Here is a 12,716-nt window from a genome sequence, read left to right as displayed (position 1 = left end):
CCCTGGGATTCTCCAGGCAAGAACACTGGAGTGGGTTGCCATTTCCTCCTCCAATGCATGAAGGTGAAAAGTGAAAGGGAAGTAGCTCAGTCATGTCCGACTCTTCGCGACCCCATGGACTGCAGCCTACCAGGCTCCTCCGTCCCATTTAGGAGAATGATATAAAGCTTCCCTCTTAAATGCTTATATTTAAGCTTTAAAAGTGAAATTTATTTAAAGAATAACTACGAAGTAACTCCTTGCCTGGTGGATTTTAGTAAACCAGGGAACCAATCACCAGATGCTAATTTACAAATGACTGCAATTCCTTGATCCTTGGGTTCAGAGGGTGCTGCACCAGCAGGGTAGCTCTGCCCATGTTGGGGGCAGGGCTCAGAGGCCTGACAGCTGTAGGTCCTGGAACTGGGCCAGTAGGGTCAGAGGCAGGCACTACACCCTGATAAAAGTGAGCCAACTGGTAACATCGGTCCTCGGGGCTTCCCAGGGACTAGGGAGTATGTCCCCAAACAAGCTGAAATGCGAATAACTCTCGTTGGCACACTGGTCTACCTCATGCATGCACAGCATGAGGTACTGGTTTCCAAATAGAACTCTGCAGAGAGGGCCGCCTCTCTGGGCAGTGCTCTCCAAAGTGACTCAGGCCTGTGGGCTCCCTCTCTTCCTCCTTCCTCCCTCATACTTTGTGCCTGCCCTCCCATAGCCCCCTCATGGGAGATACTGAGGGTCCTCCAGGCACCAGTCCCCAACCTCCGGGACCTAATGCCAGATCATCTGAGATGGAGCTGATGTAATAGAAATAAAGTGCACAATAAATGTAATGTGCTTGGATCATCCTGAAACCACCACCACCCCAGGTGGGGGAAAACTTGTCCCTGGTGCCAAAAAGGTTGGGGACCATTGCTCCAAAGAGTAGCCTCCAGCCCCAGCATAAAGGATCTATAAAACCTTTAGCCATCCAGGAGCAAACTAGCTCATCACTACAGAGGGGCAGGCCACTCAAGGACCAGTGTGTCTAAAATGCCTTTCTTTCTCTCAACCCACAACTCCTGTTCATCCTTAAAAACTTGGGACAAATGTGATCTCCCTTATGGATGTCCCGTTCTGACCCTCTTAGAGCTGCCTGATCCTCCTCACCCCCATAATATGCTGTCCATAGTACTTATTAATAATGCGGTTTTATAACTGCTCTAATTGTTCAAGTTTGGTTTCCCTACTGATGAGTACACTGCTTGAGGCATAAACAATTCATCTTTATATTCTATGTCAATCCCCAGCCTCTGGCACTGGCTACACGCTGTCTGTGTATCTATTGAATCAGTGGGTGGGTGGATTGGCTTGGCTTAAAGTTCTGAGCTAGTTTTCAGTTTCCATTGACTGTACTTCTCTATTTAAGGAGAGGGAACTTTTTGTTGAAATCATGGTTCCTTCAGGCATTCAGTAACTATTTACGAAGCACCTATCATGAGACAGGTACTTTGTTAGGAGCCAGGAGTATAGAGCAAACCAAATTTGATCTGTGCCCTCGGAAAGTTCACAGTCAGGTTAGAGAATGAGGCAAACAACACTCGGAGTACAAGAGAAGGGTTTCAACATCCTAATTACTTAGATGTAAACCACTCAGAATTTAATCTACTTTGAAAGGAAATTCAGGTAGAAGATCAGTGAGGTTAAGTAAAAACCTATAACCCTGAATTTGAAGTATCAGTAGATAGGGAACCGTATCAATATCTTGTAATAACCTGTATTAGAAAAGAATCTGAGAAAAAATATATAAGACATATTATATATATATATATCAATTCAGTTCAGTTCACTCAGTCATGTCTGACTCTTTGTGACCCCATGGACTGCATCACACCAGGCCTCCTTGTCCATCACCAACTGGAATTTACTCAAACTCATGTCCATAGAGTCAGTGATGCCATCCAACCGTCTCATCCTCTGTCACCCCCTTCTTCTCCTGCCTTCAATCTTTCCCAGCCTCAAGGTCTTTTCAAATGAGTCAGTTCTTCACATCAAATGGCCAAAGTATTGGAGTTTCAGCTTCAACATTAGTCCTTCCAATGAGCACCCAGGACTGATCTCCTTTAGGATGGACTGGTTGGATCTCCTTGCATTCCAAGGGACTCTCAAATCTTCTCCAACACCACAGTTCAAAAGCATCAATTCTTTGGTGCTCAGCTTTCTTTATAGTCCAACTCTCACTTCCATACATGACTACTGGAAAAACCATAGCCTTGACTAGAGAGACCTTTGTTGGCAAAGTAATGTCTCTGCTTTTTAATATGCTGTCTAGGTTGGTCATAACTTTCCTTCCAAGGAGTAAGTGTCTTTTAATTTCATGGTTGCAATCACTTTTTTGGACTCCCCCCCAAAAAAAAGTCAGCCACTGTTTCCCCTCTACTTCCCATGAAGTGATGGGACCAGATGCCATGATCTTAGTTTTCTGAATGTTGAGCTTTAAGACAACTTCTTCACTCTCCTCTTTCACTTTCATCAAGAGGCTCTTTAGTTCTTTGCTTTCTGCAATAAGGATGGTGTCGTCTGCATATCTGATGTTGATATTTCTCCTGGCAATCTTAATTCCAGCTTGTGCTTTATCCAACCCAGCATTTCTCATGATGTACTCTGCATATGAGGTAAACAAGCAGTGTGATGATATATAGCCTTCACACTCCTTTTCCTATTTGGAACCAGTCTGTTGTTCCATGTCCAGTTCTAACTGTTGCTTCATGACCTGTATAAAGATTTCTCAAGAGGCAGGTAAGGTGTTCGTTTCCAAGGCAAACCATTCAATATCATGGTAATCCAAGTCTATGTCCCAAGCAGTAAGGCTGAAGATGCTGAAGTTGAACAGTTCTATGAAGACCTATAAGACCTTCTAGAACTAACACCCAAAACAGATGTTCTTTTCATTTTAGGGGACTGGAATGCAAAAGTAGGAAGTCAAGAAACGCCTGGAGTAACAGGCAAGTTTGGCCTTGGAGTACAGTGAATCATGGCAAAGGCTAATAGAGTTTTGCCAAGAGAATGCATTGGTCATAGCAAACACCCTCTTCCAACAACACAAGAGAAGACTCTACACATGAACATCACCAGATGGTCAACACCGAAATCAGATTGACTATATTCTTTTGCAGCCAAAAGTGAAAAAGCTCTATACAGTCAGCAAAAACAAGACCGGGAGCTGACTGTGGCTCAGATCATGAGCTCCTTATTGCCAAATTCAGACTTAAATCGAAGAAAGTAGGGAAAACCACCAGACCATTCAGGTATGACCTAAATCAACTCCCTTATGATTATACAGTGGAAGTGAGAAGTAGATTTAAGGGTCTAGATCTGATAGATTGTCTGATGAACTATGGAATGAGGTTCATGACATTGTACAGGAGACAGGGATCAAGACCATCCCAAGAAAAAGAAATGCAAAAAAGCAAACTGGCTGTCTGAGGAAGCCTTACATGTGGAAAAAAGAGATGCAAAGAGCAAAGGAAAAAAGGGAAGATATACCCATTTGAATGCAGAGTTCCAAAGAATAGCAAGGAGATATAAGAAAGTCTTCCTCAGTGATCAGTGCAAAGAGAGGAAAACAATAGAATGGGAAAGACTAGAGATCTCTTCAAGAAAATTAGAGATACCAAGGGAACATTCCATGCAAAGATGGGCTCAATGAAGGACAGAAATGGTATGGACCTAACAGAAGCAGAAGATACTAAGAAGAGATGGCAAGAATATACAGAAGAACTGTACAAAAAAGATCTTCACGACCCAGATAATCACCATGGTGTGATCACTCACATAGAGCCAGACAGCCTGGAATGTGAAGTCAAGTGGGCCTTAGGAAGAAGCATCACTATGAACAAAGCTATCAGAGGTGATGAAATATATGTATGTATGAAATATATGTAAAACGTATGTACATAGCTGAGTCATTTTGCTATACACTTGAATGGTACAACATTGTAAATTAACTATACTTGAAAAGCTATCAGTAGATTTCATGATGTATTTTATCTTTAACAAATACACAAACACACACATATCCTATCTCTGCTACTGGAAGGAGCTAAATACAGTGACCAATCCAGTAGCATCAAGCTAACTCCCAGATTATGGCTTCTAAATACTAATTCCCACTAAAAGGAACTAGGGCTTCTTGGAGAAATGGCTGACTCCAGATTTCAGACAGAAAATGTACAAGATGAGAATGTTGTACCAGTAAGCAATGAAGCTATCAAAGACTACCACAGGCATATCAAAAAGACTCAGAAGGTATCTTCAAGAAGTTGTCTAAAATAGGATGATTTGAGAAGCAATAAGGATAGCTCAGTTGATAATGAATCTGCCTGCAATGCAGGAGACCCCGTTTTGATTCCTGGGTCAGGGAGATCCACTGGAGAAGGGATAGACTACCCACTCCAGTATTCTTGGACTTCCCTTGTGGCTCAGCTGGTAAAGAATCTGCCTACAATGTGGGAGACCTGCATTTGATCCCTGGGTCGGGAAGATCCCCTGGAGAAGGGAAAGGCTACCCACTCCAGTATTCTGGCCTGAAGAATTCCATGGACTATATAGTCCACGGGGTTGCAAAGAGTCAGACATGACTGAGCAACTTTCACTTTCAAGGATAACTCCACTTGACAGAAACGTATCAACTATATACAAATCCACAAGTTAAAAGTGATATTTTAAAAGAAGAAAATCTTTGACAATACTAAGAAACTAGCATATTACTTTGAAAACTGAAAAAATAAAGTAAAATAAGTAGGCATTTATCTTGCATTTAAACTCTACCTCAAGATAACCAAATGGTTCATGAGGGGTGGTTTCTTTTTACAGCAATATCCAAGCAAATAGATGAAGGAGTAATAAAATACCACATTTTGTACCCTCTAATGAATTCATGCATCTAGACAATGATCATCCATGACTGCTATCATACAGAAAGAGAAACATCTAGATAGTACGTGCCTCCTAATGGGTCAATGAGATATTCTTGTTCCTCGGCACCCCCACCTCCCAGTGAAATCTGGATCTAATCAGGCTCCAAGACCTAACTACAATTTAGTGATCAGCACAATTCAGACTATGAGAAGCCTTGGGGATAAATAATTTTGTTTCTTCAATACATTAATGTGTGTATGTATGTGCAGGTATGTCAGAGAGAGAGAGAGTGAGAGACACTGAAATATGAAGAAGGAACTTATAAGACATATCAATTATAATCACTTTGTATGGACTTTATTTGGGATCCTAATTCATATATACATTGTTTTTAAAAAAATCATGAGACAATTGAGGAAATTCAAATGCAGAGTGGGCATTTGAAGACGTTGAATATTACTGTTAATTTTGGGGGTGGCTTAGTGGTATGAATATCACAGCTATATTTTTAAAATAGATTTTACTTTTTGGAGATATTGAAATGTTTACTAGTTAAATGATGAAATGTCTGGGATTTGTTGCATAATATTCCAGTGGTCATGTATAAATAGAAGGGGTGTAGAGATAAAACAAGGTTAACCCTGAGCTGATAACTGTTGATGCTGGATGATAAGTATAGGGAGATTCATGATATTGTTTTCTCTACTTTTGTATGTTTGGCATGTTTCATAATAAAAAGCCAAATGGATTCAATCCATGATGTCTCTGCATGAGATAGTTGCCCATGCAATCTACAGAATCATTAGAATCACAAAATATCTAGGCTGGAAAAGATCCAGGGATTGCTCACCCAGCCTTCAAGCATGACTCCATAGATAAGACTAAGATCTGGAGAGGTGTGGTGACATAGCCAAGGTGACATGGTAAGCTTGGGGCTGTGCTCCTCTGCCTCGGGGCATGTGCACCCATCCCCCTACTCCACACCCAACGTTCCCCTCTTAGTCACCAGAAACCATGGTGCAAGTCCTGATTTTTCTGGCTTTCTTTCTCTAGTCTTCAATTATGAAATATTTCAAACATATAGAAGATATTCAGTTCAGTTCATTCGCTCAGTTGTGTCCGACTCTTTGTGACCCCATGAATTGCAGCACGCCAGGCCTCCCTGTCCATCACCAACTGCCGGAGTTCACCCAAACTCATGTGCATCGAGTCGGCGATGCCATCCAGCCATCTCATTCTCTGTCGTCCCCTTCTCCTCCTGCCCCCAATCCCTCCCAGCATCAGGGTCTTTTCCAACTGATACTACTAAAACTACCACATGGATTTTTAAAAGTTGCTATGTACCAGTTGTATAACTGGGACACTTTTTGCTGTGGTGCACGGTCTTATTGCGGTGGCTTCTCCTGTTGTGGAGCACAGGACCTAGGACATGTGGCTTCCGTAGCTACAGATCCCTGTCTCTAAAGCACCGGCTCAGGAGTTGTGGTGCACGGGCTTAGTTGCTTGTGGAATCTTCCTGGACCAGGGCTCAAATCCACGTCTCCTGCACTGGTAGGTGGATTCTTATCTACTGCGCCACCAGAGAAGCCCAACCACATAGATTTTTTAAATGTGAATATTTTGAGATTTTCTTCGAATTTTTTTTTAAAGGTAACAGAATGTGATGATGGATAGAGCCAAACTCCCACCTTCCTCTCCCTTCCTTCCCTCCTCACAGATACCAACATCCTGGTGGCAGGCTGTGTTCTTTCCACTTGCGTTTTTATAGCTTGATGTGTATACTCAAATTTAGGATTGTTTTGTGTGGATTTATATTTGACATAAATAGTATCATATCATATATTTCCTTTTGCAACTTGCTCTTTTCACACAACATTGTGTTTTTGAAATTTATCCAAGTTGATGCACGCAGATCTAGCTCATACATTTTAAAGCCTCCATACAATTTCTTTATATAAAAATGTATAGATTTTTCTTTATTCATTCCTCCAATAATGCGTTATTGCATTACTGGTTATTTAGTTATTTTTACTGCTTCGAACAATGGGGCAATGAAAATCCCTGCATGTATCTCTTTGCATAAGAGCTTCTCCAGCATGTGTACTTGGAAGCAGAATTATCAGGTCATAGGGTTGTGTTGCTTCTACTTTGCTGTTGCCAAATGCTCTACGAAGTGGGTGACCCAGTTACGCTCTCCCACAAACCGTGTCTGACCATACTAGTCATCCCACATCCTCATGGAAGCTGCATGTTATTAAACGCAAAACTTGCCAATCCAATGGGAATGCATTGTTCTCTTTTGCTTTGGCTTTTGGATTTGCATTTCCCTGACGACTAGTGAGGATGGGGCATTTTCACCTGTTTCCTGGCCATTTGTGCTTCTCCTGTGAATCACTGTGTTCTTCCCATTTTTCTGGGCTGGTTACTTCTATGTGCCAATTTGGAAGAATTCTTTATGTATTCCAGTTACTATTTCTGTGTTAATTATAGGTGTCACATTTGTATTTTTTCATGCTTTGTAAGTTTATGGCATCTTTTGTGGTACAGGTGTTTTAAATTTTAATACAGTCAAATGGACCTCTAATTTTTTCATTATAGCTCTCAATTTCTGTATCTTGTTCAATGATCCTTTCCCTACTCAGATTTCTAAAAGCTTAAGTTTAATCCCACTGCAATTTCTTTTTGTATGCTGAGTGAGGCAGAGGTCCATTTCCCCTCCATAAAGGTGGTCTATTGTCCCAGAACTGTTTGCTAAAAGTGCTTTTCTTCAGTGATACATAATGGCACCTAGGTCATAGTCACATTTCATCTCTATGGAGACTGATTTATAGACTCTGTTTTGTTCCATTGGTCCATTTGTCTACACGTGCACCAAGAGCATATTTGCCTGCTGACTGTAGCCTTAAGTCCCTAATAAGTCTTGCTGTCTGGAGGACAAGCTCTCCTTTCTTTTTCCTCTTCAAAATTATAGTTGCTATTTTGAGTCCTTTATTCTTCAGATAAATATTAGTATTAGCTTTTCAAATTATATAGAAATCATTCTCTTTGGGTTTTGTTTGATATTGCATTATAAATTGATTGCTGGGAAAGAGAGCTTTAAAAATGATACTGAATTTTCTTATCAATGAATATGGTATAGCTTATGATCTGCACAGGTCTTTTAAAAAAGACCTGTAACATTTTTCTGTAACATTTAATGTTTTTCTTCAAAAAGGTTTTACTTAGTTTTACTCATAGGTCATATTTGTTGCTATTTATAAAAGCATTTTTATTTCTTTACATTATGCTTTGAAACTGGTTATTGTTTATGAATAGGAATGCTATTGATTAATGAATATTGACTTCAGATCTAGCAACGTAGTTAAACTCTCTTATTTGTTTTAACTGTATATTTTCTACATATATAGTCATACTATCCATAAATAATCATAGTTGTTTCTTTCATTTCAATCATTGCATTCATTTTTTTTATTGTTCTATTTTGTCCAATTGCACTGAGTAGAGCCTCCAGCCCAATGTTGAATAGAAACAGTAATAAGAGCATTCTTGTTATGTTGCTGACTTTGAAATCATGCTTCTAAAACTTAATTTTTATCTATTATTGGGTTGCTGCTCATCTGGTTTAGCTGTCCATCATAGGATTAAAGACATTTTCTTCCCCCTGTGATATCCAGGATATTCCTTGTTTGGTACGTTAAGGAAAATCATGAATGTTGAATTTTGTGAAATGTCTTTATCTATTTCTTTTGATTAATGAAACTAGAGCTTCTAGCTGGGTTCTTCAATAGTCGGTTGTAGGGTTCTGTGATTCAATTATGTTGTTCAACTCTTCCATATCCATATTAATTTCTCTCTCAGCTTGATCTACCAATTTCTCTTAGTGGTTTGTTAAAACCTCCCATTCCTCTTTATAAAATTCTGTCCATTTTTTAGAGTTTATGTACTGTTCTGAACTTGGGAGCTCCCACTCTGCCTTTAAAGTCTTTTATCTATGACATTAAATGAGTCCCCTTTTTTTCATGATAGGCTATCAAAATTGTTTTATTTGCTTTTTATTTTTGGCTGCACCATGCAGCTTGCAGGATCTTAGTTTCCTGAGCAGAGAGCATTGAATCTGGGCCCTGGCTGTGAAAGTGCTGATTCCTAACCACTGGACCTCCAGGGAATTCCCTGTTTTACTTTGATTTTATCCAACATGGCTGTCTTTTCACCTGGTTAAAGGGAATCCTAATTAGCTTGCTGTTTCATTTGCCAGTATTGGACATTCCAGACCTGATTTTCCGAGTCTTGTCAGCTATTGCCAGCAAACGCTTGCACAAGTAGCTTCCCTCTGTGATATCCAGGAGAGACAAGACCACAGCCGCATCTCACTCTTGCTTCTGGCCTCAGTAGTGCAGGAGACCTCAAGGGCCCGCTTCTGAGCCATCAGCCCTGCGCTGGCTGATCTGCTTGGGAGGGGAGTTCAGAGTCAGGGTCAGAGTGAGCACGCTGTGGAGCTTTCTGGGCATTGACAGACATGCCCTAATGGATGTGAGGAAGGCCTAAGCTAGGCAGTGGACATTTCTGTCTTCTGTCTCTCCTTCCTATGTTCTTCATCTTGAGATCACTCATCCCCTGCTCTACCTGTGGGGTCAGTTCTTTCCAAGTTTCTGGACCAATCCTAATGGTCCACCACCCAGCCACCCATTCATCCATCTACTCATTCATTTGTCCAGCCAGCCAGCCAGCCAGTAGCAGTATCGTACAAATACTACAAGCTACGTGATCTTGGAACTTCAGTGACATCATCTATAAAATGAATATAGTAATAGCATTGACCTCTTAGGACAGTTATGAGTTTGGAATTACACAATGCTAAAAAGAACTGGCAGATACATACTAAGTCCTCTATTAAGAATAGCTATTATCTTCATCCCACCCTCACTGATTCATTCAACTAACATTTCCTGAGCATGTACTACATACCGAGTATCAGAGATACGAGACACAATCCCCGCTCACACCCAGGTGGACATCAAGAGAGGATGATACCATTAAATTAACAGCCATGATGCACCACGAATAGTATGTTCCACAGAGAGCTGGCAGAAGACACTCCAGCAGCACAAAGGAGACACAGCCAGCTCAGACTAAAGGAGTTGGGGGCTAGGGAAGGGCTCCCTTGAAGTGAAACTAAAGTTGAGTGCTAAAGAATGAACAGGGGTTCAAAGAAAGATGCGGGGCATTCCTGGCTGCAAGAGAAACACATAAATGACCTAAAATCAGAGTGTGGCCTCTCAGGGCATGGGAGGCGTGTGTGACTGGTGTGAAAAGATGGCTCTAGAGGTACAGGGCTGCACCTGGGAACCAGGTAAGGAGTCAGACACAGTGCTGTGCACAGGGCCATCGAGGGTCTCCCAGCAGAGGACTGGCGGGGACAGATGCGCAGTTCAATGTCCTACACAACTGTACCCACCAGATAAGGGGCCCAGATCATGTCCAGCGCTCCAGTGCACAGAACCCCAGTCTCTGCACGTCCATTGAGGTGGGGACCTAGTGCCTGGAGCTCAGCACAGGCAGTCTCAACCCTCTGAACGGCAGCTCACCCCCTAATATTGCCTCCTCATCCCCCTGCCCCTCCTGGCTCAGGTCAGAACTCTGGCCTCTGCAGATCCCTCCTCCTGAGTTTCACCAGCCTGCCTGGCCTGAATCTGAGCCTGGTTTCTGCACAGGAGGGGACTGGCCAACAAGAGGCTACAGGAACGGGGACTTCAACAAGCTGGAGTGTAGCTAGATCAGGGCAAAAGGGAGAACTAGGTGGGTTGGGGGAGGGAGATGGAGGAGGACGTGCCTCTTACTCTGGGCCTTAGCACATGCTGTTCCTTCCACCTGGAACACTCCTCCCCACCTCCCTTGCGCATGGCACCTCTTTGTTCTTCGGGCCTTGGTTCGGCTCAGTCCTTCCAAGAAGCCCTTGCTCTGACTCCACTCCCTGGGTAACATCTCTACTGTGTGGTGTGCCATCTTCTGGTTTGTGCCTTCACACATCTCATCCAAGTTATGGGCGTTAGCATTACTTCCTTTTGGACTTCCCTGGTGGCTCAGACGGTAAAAGAATCTGCCGGCAATGTGGGAGAGCTGGGTTTGATCCTGGGTCGGGAAGATCCCCTCTAGAAGGAACCGGCAACCCATTCCAGTATTTTTGCCTGATGAATCCCATGGATAGAGGAGACTGATGGGCTACAGTCCATGGGGTTACAGAGTTGGACAGGACTGAGTGACTCACAAACACACACACACACACACACACACACACACACACACATCTCACGAAGTGGCCGTTGTCAGTTTATGTGACAGTTTCTCCCAGCTGGCTGAGCACACTGTGGAGAGGGCAGGCATTGTGTCTTACTGATCTTTGCATCCTAGCACCTAGAACCATGCCTGGCATATGTTAGGGTCTCTCCATAGAAATGTTCGTGGGATGGATGGGTAGATGGAAGGATGACTGGAGAGATGAGTGGATGAGTGGGTGGCTGGATGGATGGATGGATGAATGGGTGACTGGTGAATGGATGGAAACATGGGTAAGATGGGTGGGTATGTTCTAGAATGTTCTCAAGGCAGGATACTGGTTCCATGACTCTTGTCAGCCATGGCCCTTCCATGAGGAATTTCCTTACCAGTCCTCTTAAAGAAGAGGCAGGAATCCTCATCCCCTAGATACTAATTCTTGAGACAGTACCGTTCAGTCTTGCCCACTAAGCGGCTCCTTCACCGAGGCCGTGGTATGGGTTTAGGGGAAGGGGAGGTGTGAGTGGCAATGTCGGCTCGGGCTGTGTGACTCATGGTGAGTTATGTAGTCTTTATGGGCCTTCACTGTCCCATCTATCAAACTAGGGGCCAAGGATAGATGTCTCTTCAAATACAAAAGTTCCCACTTTGGTGTAATATTTAAAAATGCTTCACGAGTCTGGTACATTTTATAGAGTGCATGTCCTACTGTTGTCGCAAAAGCATCAAATGATGCCTAACCGTGCAAATAAAACAAGGCTCATCATGTTTGCTTGGTATACTTCATATTAGAAATAGTTCATTCTCCAACACTGTGTTCTTGGAAACTAAAAATGTACACCCCAGCTCCGTGGGAGAGCCCATGGCCAGTCTGTAACATTTAAGCCTTGCCGACCACGCTTCCAGCTCCAGCTCTCTGTACCCGTTTCTTGCTGCAGACCCTATGATTTAGGACGGTCACTGCCTCTGCTGGGGTCGGGGCTGCCTGGGGTGGGGAACAAGGGTGGGCAGTGACTCAGAGAGGCCTGAGAGTGAATGGCTCTGCCACTGTTACAAATGGCTTGGACACCTGCACATCATCTGATGTGACCTGAAACCACGAACTTGGCTCCTGGCCAGAGACTGGCTTCTGACGACCATGCCCTCTCTATTTGTTTCAGAGATCTTGCTTCAAGCAAAGGCAGGGTGACCAAGCTGGAAGACCCTCAAAAGCCAACACTTTCTCTGGGCTTCAGGGACAAGCCTCAGGACAGCCCACTTGCCCTGAGAATCAGGATGACCTCAAGCCAGGGAAAGCTCAGCCTTTATTCACTGGTGCTGCCCTGGGTCGATGATGTCCTGGGCACTGTCTTCAGTCAGCGAAACCAGTCTAGCTGTGCGGACAAGCGAACAGGAGCGCTGAAGAGCTGCAAATGCTATGATCAGTATGAGCCTGGATTTTTGCAGGAATGGCTAAGGGGTGACTTTGAAAAAGGCTTGGAAAATGGGACCCCCCTCGTAGCTCAGTTGGTAAAGAATTGGCTTGCGGTGCAGCAGTCCGCCTGCAACGCAGGAGTCCT

The sequence above is a fragment of the Oryx dammah genome, unplaced genomic scaffold (assembly GCF_014754425.2).
Source record: "Oryx dammah isolate SB20612 unplaced genomic scaffold, SCBI_Odam_1.1 HiC_scaffold_26, whole genome shotgun sequence".
NCBI lineage: Eukaryota > Metazoa > Chordata > Mammalia > Artiodactyla > Bovidae > Oryx > Oryx dammah.
The sequence above is the reverse complement of the archived record's forward strand: the minus strand, read 5'-3'. Positions refer to the sequence as shown.